Genomic DNA, 16825 nt, shown 5'->3' on the forward strand with positions numbered 1-16825 from the left:
TTGCTGACAATAGGGGAAGCCGGAGCGGCGTGCAGGAGGAGGAGCAGGGGGCGGGCGCTGCAGCCGGGGTTTAGGTATTGCTGACAATAGGGGAAGCCGGAGCGGCGTGCAGGAGGAGGAGCAGGGGCCGGGCGCTGCAGCCGGGGTTTGGGTATTGCTGACAATAAGGGAAGCCGGAGCGGCGTGCAGGAGGAGGAGCAGGGGCCGGGCGCTGCAGCCGGGGTTTAGGTATTGCTGACAATAGGGGAAGCCGGAGCGGCGTGCAGGAGGAGGAGTAGGGGGCGGGCGCTCCTGCTGGCTGCCTTGCTCTGAGCTAGCCGCGCCGCGGGGAGTGCGAGGCAGGGAGAAAGAGGAAGCGCAGCAGCGGCAGCAGGGCGAAAGCCAGGGAACGGAACCGCTCTGCCGCGCCCCGGTGAGTCCAGGGGGTGCCCGGGCCCCTCCTGCCCGGCGCACTTGCAGGGCACTTCGCGTCACCCGGGGTTCCCCGGGCAGGGGGCGTTCGGAGAGCGACGCTCATTCATTCCCACGCTGCTCTCCGGAGTCCCTGGTGTGGACAAGTTTGAAACCAGGGCGCAGCGCAGACGGAGTCCCTTCAAGTTTCCCTGGGCGGGGGTGGGTGACTGGCGAGCCGGGCTCTGGGCAGCGCTGGTGGGCTAAGCTGCATGGCTGGGGTTGGGGAGACCCATTCAGCCAAGGGAGGGGGCCGGCTGCTTCTCCTGCACATGCCGCTCATTCATTTAACAAAGGGAGCTGCCTTCGTTCCTAGTCCCCCTTAACTTGCGCCAGGGTGAACCGAAGGGATTGTGCGTGTGTGTGTTTGGGGGTGTGTGTGGGAAATTGAGATCTAAATTGGAGCTTCCGCTTTTCCTGGCTCTGTTGGGGTTCATTGACTGGAGAGAACTGGGGGTGGGGGTTCCCCCTTTGCTTTCTCATATCTAGTGGTAAAGAGACCTGGGCATGGACGCTTGGATTTTGTGGTAAGAGGGAGACCCGAGGAGGCAGTTTTGGGGTTCAGCATTCGGCTTTTTGTCTACTGAACTGAAACAGCGGGGGTGCCCGGGGCTGGCAAACGCTTCAGCGCTGAATTGATGGGGTATGTCAGGAGCAGAGAAAATAAAGAGCGTGTCACGATTCGGAGCGCCGTTCTGGCGTTTGAGGCGGTGAGCGAGCTGAGAGCTGTGGGGAGGGGAGGTTGTGTGGGGTTTGGGGTGAATACAGAGAATTGGGGACCCGGAATCCTGAGGAGGGGGTTGCACGTCCAGCGAGCGAGTTGTATGTCTAGTGAGACAAGTAGGATGGGGTTTGGGGAATGGAGATCCCCCCCCCCCCCGGCTTTGTGTGCCCAGTGAACAGAGCTAATAGGCGATGGGGGCAGGAGGTTGGTATTGCTTCTTGCAGCGGGTGTGTGGGGGGGTGTTGGGTGAAAATGCAGAGTGCAGCTCTTCTGCGGTTTTATTTTTGGTGCTTGGAGAGAACTCGGGCAGCAGAACTGAACTTTTTTGAATGTGATGAGCAGAGAATTCAGGGAGCGTGGGTGTGTCTCAGTGGGTGGCTTTCTTCAAGGCTGTCCCTGGGGAGCGAGGGGAGCAGCCGCAGGAAGGTGCCGCTGGAGAAATGACTTTATCTCATTCTGCAACTCTGTAAAGGCTGCCGTGTGAAATTGCCCAGATTCAAAAAGCCTCGTATTCCTAGTGATGTCCACTGTGATTCTGGCTACTTTCCTCTTCCAGAGGCTTTAACAATCACAGCGCTATGTGAGCTGTCTGGATGTCACCGAACATTTGCTCACACTGGCAATTACTCAGCCCTTATTCATTCCCAGCCTCCAGTCAGAGTTTCTCCTGGGGAGAGAGATGAGTAGAAACCGAATAAAAGGCTTCAGGATTTGGCTAGATATTTGGGAAACTTCATCTGCTCTAAGATGTGCAAATTATGTTTAGATGCTATGATTATTTTAATCTGAGGTAATTATATATTTTAATATGTGGTAATAATAGTGAGAACTGCATTGTTAAACTATTTAGTCTTAGCCAAGTTTTAAAAGCAAAAGAACGGTGGGTGTTGTGAGTAGGCAGGATTTCTTAGAGAGAGGTATGCTTCTAAAAATTTTTTTTCAGCAAGTGAAGGACCAGAAGGAAGAAAGTCTGTTCTTTCTATTGGGAATTAGAGAGTAATCCCAATACAGTACTTAACCTCTGGGTACAGTAATTGCATTCCCCAACCCCCCTCTATTTTGGGAGCTGCTTGATGAGTTGCGCCTTATCCTGCAAGGTCCTGAGTGCCCTCAGACTTCAGGAGGAGTTGAGGATGCTTGTCACTTGTCAGGCTCAGGCAGGTCTATGCTAGAAGTGCTACATTAGTGCAGCTGTGCTGTTGTATGTTCTGTGACAGCGCTTTGAACACTGTAGCTTGCAGTGTGTGTGTGTGTGTGTGTCTTTGTCTTTTCACTCCACTGAGCAACATGGGTTAGACTGACTTACCCAGTAGTATAGACCTGCCCTCAGAAAGAGGCTTTGGTGCAATCCTTATAGGTGTCCACTGAGCAGTTGAGGTTCCTTTATGCCTCCCACCCCCTCTTAATGCAGATTGCTCCTACAAGCAGGCATAATCTGTATAGAGAGAGGACAGCCAGACTACAGGAAGATGTTAATGCTGCTATTCCAGTATTTGCTTGAGTTTATTTGAAGATTGATTACGGTACTTTTTCTTTTGTACCTTGAGCCAGAATTTGGCCTTGTATGCATGCAACACTACAGAAATACTGAGAGTAATGGGTGGGGGGTGACAGCCGGGTGGATAGTTGTCATACCTGAACTCTGCAAATGGGATACTAAGGCTACTAAGGTATCCCTCCTGTATGTGGTATTGAAATAAAAGTTAAACCTGAGGAAGAAACCACTCTTGTCAGCGCACTAATGTTCTTATTCTACCATGTGCTCAGTGACTGTTATGGGTGAGGCCAGGTGGATGAGATGGTATCCTTTATTGGACAAACTTCTGTTGGTGAGAGACAGAAGCTTTGGAGCTTACACAGAGCTGCTTTTCAGGTCTTCTTCCCAGAGGAGGAAGAATTGTGTGTATAGGGAAAATATAAATGGAAAGATTTGAATTTTTCTAATACCTCAAAGATGTCAAGCCTGGTTTCTCCTCCCCCGCCCGTCCCCCCATTAATTAATTACAAAAGATGAATTCAAGTTTTCTTTGTATCAGTTCGCTTGCAACAGTTTTAAATTCAGTGTTAACTGTCTCACCAAATAGGTCAGAACTTCAAACATCTCTCTACCTCACTATTACTAGCTATTTGAGGTTTATTTTTGTTAATGATTTTTCTGATCAGCAGGATGTTGCGACAGACACTGTGGTGTTTGCATGGAGGAAATCACTGGTCCTATGTTTTGCTCTCTCTCTAGATACTTATATGGCATTCATAAGTGTAATATCTGAGTGCCTTCCTTGCTGACTTAGAGCCTGCCCTTCTACTCTCATCAAAGCGAATTGCAATATTCCTATTGACTTGAGAGGGAGCAGGCTTGAGTTCTAAATCCTTTTTACTGAGATATGGTTTTCTGATTTTTTTCCCCTTTTTGGTGCAGCTGTCCTGCAAGGCTTTTCTTTTGAAAGGCTAACTTTTAAAAATCACTAGTTCAAAGTCTGAGGATGGGATCCCTGCCTCAAAGAGCTTATAGCCTAAACCAGGGGTCGGCAACCTATGGCATGCGTGCCAAAGATGGCACGCGAGCTGATTTTTAATGGCACGCTGGAGCCTGCCGGGAGCCCAGTGTGCCATTAAAAGTCCTGCCGACACGGCAAGCTGCAGGGTCCCCGCTCCCTGTCAGGAGTGCCGGGCCGAGCGAAGCAAGTTGCCGGCCCCTCCCCCGCCTTCCCCCGGAGCCCTGCCCCCGTGCATGCAGGGCTCTGGGGGCCGGGGCAGCGTTTGGCTCCGTGGGGAGGGAAAACCGCTTCCTGCTCATCCGGAGCCCTGCTGCCATATGCACAGTGCTCTGAGGGGTGGGGCAGGACTGCACGTGGCGGCGACAAAACTCTAGATGAGCGGGGAGCCTCATGGTAAGGCGTTTGGGGCTGGGGTGGGGTTGGATAAGGGGTGGGGGCAGACAGGGAGCAGGGTGGGTTGGATGGGGGGTGGGGTCCCCGGGGGTGGTTAGGGGCGGGGGTCTCTGGAGGGGGCAGTCAGGGAGCGGGGGGAGGGGTTGGAATGGGCATGGGAGTCCCGGGGTCTGTTAGTGGGTGGGGTGTGGATAGGGGTCAGGGGACAGGGAGCAAGGAGGGTCCTGAGGGGCAGTTAGGGTGGGAGGGTCTCTGGAGCGGGTGGTCAGGGGACAAGGAGCTAGGAGGATGAGTTGGGAGTGCTGTGGGAGGAGCTGTCAGGAGGTAGGGGTGTGGAGAGGGGTTGGGGCAAGCAGGGAGCGGGGGGGTTTATGGGTCCAAAGTTCTGGGGGTCATGTCAGGGGGCGGGGAGCGGTTAGATAGGCATGGGAGTGCAGGGGGTTCTGTCTGGGTGCAGGGGTGTGGATAAAGGTTGGGGCAGTCAGGGAACAGATAGAGGGTAGGGTCCTAGGGGGGCAGTCAGGGGACAAGGGGCAGGGAGGGTTAGATGGGGGTGGGGTCCCAGGAGGGGGTAGTTGGGACAAGGAGCGGGGGGGTTGGGGGTTCTGGGGGGGCAATCACCGAGCCCTCTGCCCTGACCCCTCCCCCCCACACATAGCCCTGAGCCCTGTACCACTCAGCCCTCTGACTCCTTCACCCCCCCATGACCCCAGCCCTGACTCTGACACCTCCATACATACCCAGCCCCCCTACCCTGACACCTGCACCCCCTCACATGTCCCCAGCCCTCTGCCCTAACTCTTGCACCCCCCCACATCCCATGCACCCCGCACATGCCTGCCTCCACCCTGAGCACCAAATGGGAGCTCCTGCACCCCCACTCACATTCCTACCTGCACCCCTCACACCAAATGGGAGCTGATCAGGTAAGTGCCCCCACACCCGAACCTCCTGCCCCAACCCTGAGCCCCCTCCCTCATTCTAGCTCCTGGCCAGACCCTTCAGGTACCCACTGTATGTGGGCAGGGCTGGGACCCTAGACTGGCAGCGAGCTGAGCGGGTCCGGCAGCCAGGATCCCGGCTGGCAGGAGCTGGCAGATGGAACTCCTGAGCGGCAGTGGGCTGAGCTGCTGTTGGTCTGGGGTCCCAGCTGCTGGCCCCATACAGCCCGCTGCCGGTCTGGGGTTCTGGTTGCCAGACCCTTCCCAGCTGGGGTCCCGGCCGCAGGTCCCACTCAGCCCACTGCCGGCCTAGGTGAACAGAACCCCAGACCAGCAGCGGGCTGAGGGGCTGGCAGCATAAGATCAACATTTTAATTTAATTTTAAATGAAGCTTCTTAAATATTTTGAAAACCTTGTTTATTTTACAATACAGCACTAGTTTAGTTATATAATATATAGACTTAGAGAGAGAGACCTTCTAAAAAACATTAAAATGTATTACCGGCACGCGAAACCTTAAATTAAAGTGAGTAAACGAAGACTCGGCGCACCACTTCTGAAAGGTTGCCGACCCCTGGTCTAAACAGACAGTGTTCATGAAGCAGAGGGGAAGGGGAAGCAACAGCAAGCCAGTGACAAAGTACTCTGTTCCCATAGGAATTGCAAGTTCCTTTAATGCTTATTTGGGATGGGGAGAGGTAGGGTTTAGAGGCCTTTTGAGTTCAAGTGTGTTTTCAGGAGGGTGTGACGGGATCCCTGGGATGCAACCTGGAACTGGGGTACTGCTGAGCCCTCGGACCCACCATCCTGTACTCCCTCTCACTGTTCTCTAGCAGGTACTGCACTTACACAGCCATGCAGAGGCAGAGACATGTCTAACCTAGTTACATGAATGCTTCTCCCAGCCACTCATGAGCCAACAATAGAGAGGCTCCAGGCAATTCCCTCCAGCTCCTCAGCCTTACACCTTCTTGCCCTGGTCAGAAGCCTGCCCAGTGTAAGGCTACGTCTTCACTACCCGCCGTATTGGCGGGTAGCAATCGATTGCTTGGGGATTGATATATCGAGTCTCATCTAGACGCGATATATCGATCCCCGAACGCGCTTATATCGATTCCGGAACTCCAGCAACCCGAACAGAGTTGCGGAATCGACACGGGGAGCCGCGGACATCGATCCCGCGCCATGAGGATGGTGAGTAATTCTATCTTAGATACTTTGACTTCAGCTACGTTATTCACATAGCTGAAGTTGCGTATCTGAGATCGATTTTCCCTCGTAGTGTAGACCAGCCCTAAGATGATTTACCCAGTCTGTCCATCCCTCAATGTGGAGAGGACATGCACTAGCCTTTGTAACTGAGCTGAGATTTCCCAAGCACTTCAAGCAATTTTGAAGGTTTAAGTAAAGGTTTAAGTAGAGCATAAAACAGATTTATTAGCTACAGAAAGATAGATTTTAAGTGGTTATAAGTGATGCATAAAAGATCAGAGAAAGTTACCAAAGAAAATAAAAGATAAATGTGCAATCTAAATCTTAAACTTTATTACATGAGGCAGTATTTAAATCAGCATTTTTCTCAGCCCACTGGATGTTACAGTTCTTAACACACAGGCTTCTCCTTAAGCCTGGACCAGTCTCCTCAGATCACCTTCATCTTCTCCGCTTTGCTGTTGCTTCTAGCATAGGTGTGGGGGAGGAGAAAGGTAAAGGCCTTCTGTTACTGTTCCCTATTTTATATCCTTAGTCCATGTGCCTAGACGACACTTGCCCTGGTAGGCTATGCTGAGTCACTGGGTTGAGCAATCAATCTGATGTAGTCTTGTGCGGCTGAGTCATAGAATAGAGCAGTCCCCATTGTGTGGTGCTTGGGCAGCCCCCATTGAATTGTAAATCCCTGGATTACAACTCCCCTGCTAATTAATGGTTGTTGAACACCCTTCTGGGTGGATGTCCTTTGTATGTCACTAGTAAATTTACAGCGTATTTCTGTAACACTATACAGCTACTTTTATAACTTAATACGCACTAATGATATACACGTTTGGATAGAACAATGAGTTTCAGCAGATCATAACCTTTCATATGGTATCTTACATGGCATGCTTTGTATGAAATATTATGATGTATGAATGATGAGTATGGGGGTGACAGGGTGCCATTTTGAAGTACAGTGTGTCACAGAGGGATTGAAGGAGAGGATGAAGGCCTGGTGGAGGCATCCAGCTCAATTACAGGGCTTCAGATCATCATCTAGACTTCAGAATGAGTATATGACCTGGAGAACCACATTTGGTTTCTGTTGTTAAAGCTAAAACAGGGGCTCTTTTGACCTCTTGCGTCTGATCTGGGGTGCAGGTTAAACAATAGCTTTTTCCCCAGTACAATTTTTTGGATGGTCTGTGCTCTTCGTACCTGCTTTAGTCCACTTCAACGCTGATTATCTTCACTGAAATCACTGGTGTTACATCAGTGGAAGAGTGCAACGAAATAGGGCTCTCAAATGGTAAAATTAATCACGATTGATCATGAGATAAAAGAAATTAATCCCATTGTTAATTATAGAATACCAATTTAAATGTTTATAAATCTTTTTGGATGTTTTTCTACATTTTCAAATATAGTGGTTGTATTCTGCATTGTAATTGAAAAGTGTAGAGTGCTTATTTTTGATTACAGATATTTGCATTGTAAAAAAGATAAACAAAATCTACACGTCAAAGCATGAAAGAGCATATGACTGTTTAGCATATCTAGCACGTAAATACCTTGCAGTACTGGCTACAACAGTGCCATGCAAACACTTTCAGGTGACATTGTAAATAAGAAGCGGGCAGCATTATCTCCTGCCAATGGAAACAAACTTGTTTGTCTTAGCGATTGGTGGAACAAAAAGTAGGACTTGTAGGCTTTTGTTTTTGTGTACAGTTACGTAAAAAATAATAATTCTACATTTATAAATTGGATGTTCACAATAAAGGGACTGCACTACAGACAGTACTTCGATGAGGTGAATGGAAAAATTCTATTTTGTTTTTTACAGTGCAAATATTTGTAATAAAAATTAAGTGAGCACTGTATACTTTGTACTCTGTGTAATTGAAATCAGTATATTTGAAAATGTAGAAAATATCCAAAATATTTATAATAAATTTCAGTTGGTATTCTGTTAATTTTTAACAGTGTGATAATTGCAATTAATCTCAGTGTTTAATTTTTTGATAGTTAATCTGGTTTGGGTTAATTGCTTGAGTTAACTGACAGCCCTAATATGGTGAATCAGGTGCTTGATTAGATTTTATTTTTTTAAGAGATTTAGCACAACACTCTCTTTCTGTCCCTAATGTTGTGTCTCTCTCTTCGACGCAGGAACAGACTGAGCATGTCAAAAGCTGTAACAGCACAGCATGCATACTGTTTTACTCCTGCATTTGACATTATTTATGACAGTAGCACCCAGAGACCCTCACTGACAGTCTGTGCTTGGCGTTGCACGTAATATATAGCGCGTGCCTTGATGAGCTTATACTCTAAACCAGAGGTGGGCAAAATTTTTGGCCTGAGGGCCACATTGGGGTTGCAAAACAGTATGGAGGGCCGGGTAAGGAAGGCTGTGCCTCCCCTAACAGCCTGGTCCCCTCCCCCTCCCCCTCCCCCTCCCGACCCATCCGCCCCACCCACTCCTTGTCCCCTAACCGCCCCCTCCTGGGACCTCACCTACTATCCAATCCCCCTGCTCCCAGTTCCCTGACTACCCCATGTCCACTGCCCTGCCTCTAACAGGCTCCCCGGGACTCCCACCCGCTATCCGACTCCTCGGCCCCAGCCCTTTTTGGAATGTGGCCCTGCGAACATGGTCAGAGGACTCAGGAGGAGGAGCCGGAGAGAAGTGGCAGTTTCCCCTTTAAAGCGGCTACCCAGTGCTCCTCCTGAGTCCTCCAGCCACATTCGCAGTGCTCCTGCTGCCTGCACCTCCTACCTGTTCCCCTGAGGCTGCAGGTGAGCCTCCCTCCCTGCTCTTGCACAGGGGGTGCACTGGGGCTGAGCTGCCTGGCGGCACAGTGAGGTGAGACTGAACAGCAGGGGAGGGGCAGGGGGCTAGCCTCCCTGGCTGTGAGCTCAGGGGCTGGGCAGGATGGGCCTGCACTTTGCCTACCTCTGCTCTAAACAAATGAGAGACAGGAAGTACTATTGTTCCAATTTTACAGATGAAGAATTGAGGTAAGTGGTTTGTCTAAGCTGTTGCAGAGCTGGGAATTGAACCTAGATCTTCTGTGTCCCAGTCCAGTGCCTTCAGCACAAGACCATCCATCATCCCTGATTGTGTTGATGAAATATCAACTGTGCAATCACTGACTTTAAAAAACAGAAATACCAAAGGTCAGAACAAAGAGTTCCAGCTTTGATGTGGTGATAACTCCTTCTACTGACGTGTTTTCTGTCATGGTGGCAGTGATGGACTTTGGATTATTATTATTATTATTTTTTGAACTCTAGATTGGTAGAAGGAACAGTCTTATTGATGCAATAAAACTAAAGTTTTATGGTTGTTAAAATACCTGATAGCTCAAATGACACAAGCGTTTCATACCCCTATCTAGCATGACTTCTCTTTTACTTTCTGATGGATTATGGGTTATATTTTATTCATGAAGTGGGGGATGGGAAAGAGAAATCATTTTCATTCAGATAGTGGGGCTTTCAAATAGTGGTGTTTGTTACAGTGTGTTCTTCTGTTTGCATATAGAAAGCTTTATGGCTTGTGAAATACATATGTCTTGTCAGATCTCATTTTTGAAACTGTTTATGCTAAATATGGTTCCAGATTTTCATAATTCTCATTTTATATACATGCATGTGCCGACACATGCACATACATTGCTTATTTTAAGGCCAGCAGAGATCACTATGATCATCTCTCGCCTGTGTTAGGCAGGAGGTCACACTAGAATTTTTACCCAGTGATTTTTTGCTGGAGAGGGACTTAACGTTCACTCATGTTGTAGGGAAAACTATTCAGCCCAGGAACTTGTGAATGAATTAGAGCATGTCTTAGAAATATATCCAATCTCAATTTAAAGACTTCATGTGATCTTGGATTTACCTTTTGCCTTTGTAAACTGTTTCAAGAATTTGTCTTATTTGGGGAAACCTCTATTTGGATCTGGAACTAAAAAGCTCAGATCCATCTTTAGTTCATACCAGTTCAGGATGAAGGAAAAAAATAAGCTTTTGTTTAAGCTGGTATCCTAATCTTTAAGGATTCTTTTCCTGCTATGAATTTGTTTACGAAGAGTAGGCACCAAATGATCTGTACTCTATTACACCAATATTACCCGTCAGAAGTCTATACAGTTGCATGGGTATAACAAGAGAGAGAACTTGGGTTATGATTAGAGTTTTTAACGATTTGACAAGTATCTAGCTTTGTGTCTGTGATAGGGATTTAAAGTGCAATTCTCAGCGCAATACAGGGTACAACTCAAAATGAGTTGTCATGTATGTGAAGGCATAACTGGGTTTTCAGAACCGCGGGGTCGGGGGCGAAAAAATATAACAAGGCCCAGTGGATGATGTCCTGATGATATCCCTTCATTACACTAGTTCATTTAAGAGCCTCTTGAGCCTGAACTTCCATGACCTTTCACTTTCAAAGGTAAAACTAACAGTCAGGTAACAGCTTGTCAATAAGGGGCATATAATCTAAAGAGAATTAAAGGCAAACTGACACATTGGGGTGGGATAGCTCAATGGTTTGAGCATTAGTCTGCTAAATCCAGGGTTGTGAGTTCAATCCTTAAGGGGGCCACTTAGGGATCTGGGGCAAAAATCAGTACTTGGTCCTGCTAGTGAAGGCAAGGAGCTGGACTCAATGACCTTTCAGGTCCCTTCCAGTTCTAGGAGATAGGTATATCTCCATATGTTATCAGGCTTTGAAATGTGATATTGATTAGTTTTTATTAAAATTAATAAGACACTCAGTTATAAAATTCCATTACATTGTGCATCTTTTCTGGAAAGAAAGTAATGCAAATAAATATTGTGGGTGACATGCTCATTTCCTTCAGAAACTACAGAACATATTAAATCTTGATGGAGCCTAGATTTTTCTGCTACGTAACACATTCTTCTTAATGGATCAGTGACACCAAGGGAGTTAACACTGACAGCATTTACTAGCCAAGAGGCATTCAGTGAGATGGTGCCAAATATGAGTGTTCTATTACTGGACCAATGATATTGTAGTTAAAGGTCACCCGCAAAGTGGAGGTGGGGGAGAAATGGGCTTGTATATATATAATGCTTGGAGGATTTTTTTGCTGTTGTTTTTTAACACTGTAGAATCAGGTCTTGTCTACCCTAGAAGAATCTATGGGTGACTGGAGAAATGTTAGGATTATGATATTATGGGCACTGTAGAGGAAAAACCTGGTTAGAGAGGGGAAGGGATTTTTATTTGAATGTTTAAAACTTTGTCACTTCTGGTTTGGTTGATATTTAGTTAACTAAAACATTTGTGAGAGAAACTTTCTTTAAGGATTTGACAACCCTGCCTTTTCAACTAAAGTAAAACAGGAACCTTTGGGAAAAAATGATGTCTTTAGGCACACTTTAAAGAAGGGAGAGAAAAAAGCAGTCTTCTTCTGCTTTGGAGGGCATCTTCAACAGGGAAATGTTGCCTGTGAAGACCACTGGTCTTGCTGTATGATGCTCTATCTTGGTCCAAGCAGTATTGGTGACCTGATGGACCTCCGTGGTTAAGAAGATTGAGTGCTGGATTTTCAACGCGAATCCCCATCTATACTAATTCCTATATTTTATGGAGTTAAGTAACACTCTTAATGTTACAGGGTATTTTGAAGATGAGTTGAATTCCTAAACTCTGGAAGCCTGTTTCTAAAAAATAGAAATTGTCAGCCTCCATCTGAAAAAATATTGTAAGATGCAAAATGAAAATGATATATTGGATGGATCACTATGTCTTCGGTGATTATCTTGTAGCGAATGACTGTCACCAGTGAACAATTGTTTCCTTTCACAAATGTTTGTATGAATTTTATTGCCAGACTCCCCAGAAGACTTTAAATTATTTGTTTTACCACAGAAGTCCATTGATGCTTTCCTCTACCCTATTCTGCCACCGTGCATCAATGCTGATCTCTAGGAGTAAGAAAGTAGTTTAGTTCCTCTGTTTAGGGCAGTGGTCCCCAGCCTTTTTGTCTGGCAGGCGCCAGATGAAGGACCATGGCTACGGTCCAGCATCTGCCAAAATGCTGCTGAATTTCTGCAGCATTTCGGCAGTGACACCTCTCGATGATGTTGCTTGTCAGTGGCAAGTGGCGTCATCGAGAGGCATCGCTGCCAAAATGCAGCAGAAATTCAGCTTCATTTCAGCGGATGCTTGACCGCCGGCCAGGACGCAGGTGCATTTAGATGCCCTGGCGCCCGCGGGCACTGCGTTGGGGACCCCTGGTTTAGAGTTCCTGAATCCTTGTCACTGGATCACACAGGCTCCCAGATGGGAACAGTTTTTATTTTATAGCGGAACTTAACTTGCAGGGTTAACCTAGATATAAATGCTGATGACACTCTGACTTATGAGCTAAGGCAGTGGTGTTCAAACCGGGGTGTGTGAAGAAACTTTGACCTTTTGCCCTTTTAAAAAACAAACACACAAATAACCCTTTTTGCTGCAGACTGTCTAGTACCCCGTTGCCATCCTTACTTCTGTGCTGCTGCTGGCAGCAGCGCTGCCTACAGAGTTGCGTGGCCAGAGAATGGCTGCTGCCGCCCAGGGTGTTCATGTTGTTTGCGGCGCAGCAGGACTATTTTTTTTTAATCCTGCTCCTGTCCCACTCTACAATACCCACTCCCACCTGCTCCTACATTGTTTATTTAATTTTTATCCTGCTATGATGGCAGCGGGTCCTGTGGGATCCCAGTGCTGCTGCAGGGGAACTTGTACATTTAGTAATAAAAACAATTTTTTCGTTCCTTCTGTCAACTTGCAAAAAAAACCGCCAGTTTGAGATTACATGTTGTAGGGCAGGGGTACATGACAAATTCAGTGAATGGTAAAGGGAACGTGACCGTAAGTTTGTGCACCACTGACCCTAAGGCATCCACTCTTCCTTACGAGTACTTTTATTAGGGTCTCTATTGTGTTGCTAACTCTTGCGATCTATATCCTGAGTGTCATGATATTTGGTAGCTTTTCTTAGTTCTGCCTCCTGGAGCCATTCAGTTTGCTGAGTGTCTTAGCATTTATTTAAAAAGCAAAGTACGGTAAGTTTCTCACCCTAATGACTGTGGAGAAAAGCTCAGTAATTGGCCCAGATGTGAAAACCGGTAAGCAAGTACTAAGAACATAAAATGAGAGTTTTTTAAAAAAATAATTACTTCTGAGAACCCAACTCATTATTTTTGTTGAATGTTTAGAGTTGGCAATACTGCCTTTATAAAGTACAGCATAATGAAGTTGCAGTAACAACATTGCTTAGTCTGCAAAAGCTCAATATATCCATTGAAATGTCCATTAGGCATCCTTGGGGAGAGCGAGAGAGATGTAAAACTGTTTGGGGGCAGGAAGAAGTGCTGCAGGACAATAAATGAGCATGTCGGATTGCTGTTGCATTGACCTAATAAAACCACTTAAATATTTCATTTCTGGTTTAAATAAATTCTCAATCTACTGCACATCTTTCTAATAAAGGGATTAATAAAAATCTGCAATTCCTTCAAATATCTGTACTTTGCTATTTTAATCCATCACTTGTATATTTCTGACTCCCTTTCTTAGTAATTTAATGAATTTCATCTCTTTGTAAAGTATTCCTCCTTGTGCCATCCAGTGCCAAAAGACATTGAGAGTAGGAACATAATTGCTCCTTTAGGACCTGTTCTAATCCCCTGCTGATGTTCCCAAACAAGATTTTTAAGAGATTTTTAAGCACAAAATTAAGCTGACCCTGTATCTTCATTTGGATAAGTATGTATCTAGGCTGTGAGGCTGGTTTCTCCCTTAAATCTAGAAGAAGTGTACTCACATCTTCTTGTCAACTGCTGGGATTGGGCCACATCCACCTTGATTGAACTGACCTCATTAGCACTGACACCCCCCTACCCCTTTGTAAGGCAACTCCCATCTTTTCATGTGCTCTATATTATACCTGCTTACTGTATTTTCACTCCATGCATCTGATGAAGTGGGTTATAGCCTACAATAGCTTATGCCCAAATAAATTTGTTAGTCTCTAAGGTGCCACAAGGACTCCTTGTTGTTTTTTAATGAAAGCCCTGACACTAATCACTTTAAATGTAACTTGACAAGGAAAAGTGTTAGGGTTGTCATTCTTTTATGTAAGCGCTCTTGTACTGTCTGCTTCCTTCCTTCCCTCCCACCCCAAGTTTGTTTTTGTGCTTGCTTTCTACATTAAATATTTGTTTTGTCTGCCTCCGTTTTTTCTGAAAGACTTTAGACAAATAGAGAACGGATACATAAGTGATACTGGAGACATACACACTCTCTCTCTCTCTCTCACTTGGGAGAAAAGATGTCTAAATGTTCCACACCCTTACTCCCTTTAAGTCCAAAACTTATAGTCCACATTTGGGATTGTCCAAGCAGTCTAACAGCAAAACTAAAGAAGGCCACACTTGGTATTTCTAAAGGCAAAAAAAGCAGACTTGTTTTTCCACGCTGAAGAAAACGTACGCCCCTCCACCCCCAACCTTTCACGCCTCCTGTATACATGTGAAAAGCCAAACATGACACAAAACTAGTTTTGTTTCCTTTGTAGGTCACCTTTATGTAGGTTAAAAATAAATCATCTCTGTGGTATGTAAGAACAGCAATAAGTTCTTCAAATTGTGTGTCCCTGTGGGTACTCTGCTTCAGGTGCACTGTGGCCCCATGTGTCTTCGATCAAAGGCATTTGGAAGGCTTGCAGAGGCACCTTACACGTGCTTGTGCCCCACACCGAGGCTATATAGGGTTGCGTGGGCAGACTGCCCTCAGTTCCTTTTCCATAACCTTGATCTGAGCATTCAGAGTGCTCACTTCAATTGTCAGGCTTGCCTTGGCTAGCCTTTAGTTAAGTGAGGTTAGTGTTTAGTTAAATTTGTTTTCTGAAGAGAATTGCAATATCGTGTTCTCTCTATTTCCCCCACTTCTCCTGGGAGGTTCTTTCTCTGTTGAGGGGGTGTGCCAGGATCACCTGTGTTCACATATTGTCTTACTTGCCAGGAGGCTATCCTGGTCCGCAGGGGTTAGTCCTGGTGCATTTGTTGCCTGGGGGACATGCACGTCCCTCAGAAGAGACCTTAAGAGCTGGGCAAGGATTAATCAGAAGATTAGGTTGGAACTCTTTATGATGGAGCAACCCCTTTGCTTGACCCCAAACCCAGCTCAGGGAACCCGCCCACATACAATAGTGTCCGAGCGACCATAGTGCCCTGTCTACCTTGATGCTGCGTTCACCCAGACCTTTAAGGGAAAAGTCAGAAGGTACTGGGAAAGTCTCTGAGAAAAGAAGTTCTAGTTCTCCACAGAAAGAGCCTACTTCAGAGAGGTCTTAAGTCTCTGCAAAAATCAATCTGTCCAAGTCCTCAAGTTCTGGTCTGGATACCATTAAGACTCCAGAGTCGTCCTGTACCGATCACACTCCTAAGACTCGGAGTTGCTCTAGGAGCCATGACCCTGAGCATGCTTCGGTACCTAAGTCAGTGTCAGCACCATAATAAGTGACGGGGGCAGCAGAAACAAGCAGCCTGCTTCTAACAAGTTGGTACTGATAGGCCTCCTGTTACTTTTTCTGGTAGCCCGAATTGTGATTTCCCTCAGTTACCACAGAAGTCCAAGCAACTGCTTCAGCCCATGATAGCTTAGACACAGTCAACACTGTTGGTACCATTGACCTGCCACTGCAAGGGACCTACTTCAGTACTGTTAATTCATCCGGTACTGCAGGAATTTAGATATTGGAAAGACCTATTTTTGTTGAATGAACCAGAGCCTCCCCTCTTGATGGGTACCAAGCACTTTGGTAGCAACATCCACAGAGTCACTGGAATTACAGGTCTCTCGGGACCACCTGATTCCCTACCATTCTCAGGGCTGCCCAGAGGTGGGGGACAAGTGGGCCAATTTGCCCCAGGCATCGCAGGGGCCCCCACAAGAGTTTTTCGGGGCCCCTGGAGTGGGGTCCTTCACTTGCTCTGGGGGCCCCAGAAAACTTTCACAGGGCCCGGGCCCTCAGAGCTTCCTCCGCTCCAGGTCTTCAGCGGCAATTCGGCGGCGGGGGGTCCTGCCCCAGGACCCGCCGCCAAAGTGCCGGGTCTTTGGTGGCAATTCAGGGGCGGGGGCTCCCTGCCGCCGAAGACCCCAGGCCCCCTGAATCCTCTGGGCGGCCCTGACCATTCTCTGGCAGAGCTCCCCTGTTGGATGATGAGAAGCAACTTTCCTCGGTCTCTCATATCTTGGTGCAAGAGCCTCCTACTTACCTTTATATGAACCCTTTCCCTGGCACCTACAAGGAGAGGGTTGACTCACAGGTAGGGGACAGATCTGAGTCCCCATCACTGGTATGAGTGGCCTTGAATTCCACTCTGTATTCCTTATGGTCCCACTTAGTGGTCGTATTGCGACCCTTGGCAGGGGCTGCTACTGGCAGCAGTTCTCAAAAGCCCCTAGCCTCTCTCATTGGGACTGCCAGTCTCCTACTCCATCTGTTCCTCCTTAACTACCTCAACAGCTGGAGGAAACCTTTGAAGAGCAACAGACTGTAACAGACAAGGAGGACGCCCAAAAGACTAATAT

General features: G+C 47.0%; 1 protein-coding gene across 1 annotated transcript in view; it reads left to right on the top strand.

Annotated features, from left to right (window-relative positions):
- Positions 1 to 284: 284 nt before the first annotated feature.
- PAK1 (p21 (RAC1) activated kinase 1) overlaps positions 285 to 16825 on the top strand; it is a 111979-nt gene continuing 95438 nt past the window's right edge. The window contains exon 1 of the mRNA XM_050941508.1: positions 285 to 412. The gene's annotated coding sequence lies outside the window, so the exon portion shown is untranslated. The remainder of the gene's footprint in view (positions 413 to 16825) is intronic.

The sequence above is a fragment of the Gopherus flavomarginatus genome, chromosome 1 (genome assembly GCF_025201925.1).
Source record: "Gopherus flavomarginatus isolate rGopFla2 chromosome 1, rGopFla2.mat.asm, whole genome shotgun sequence".
Classification (NCBI taxonomy): Eukaryota; Metazoa; Chordata; order Testudines; family Testudinidae; genus Gopherus; species Gopherus flavomarginatus.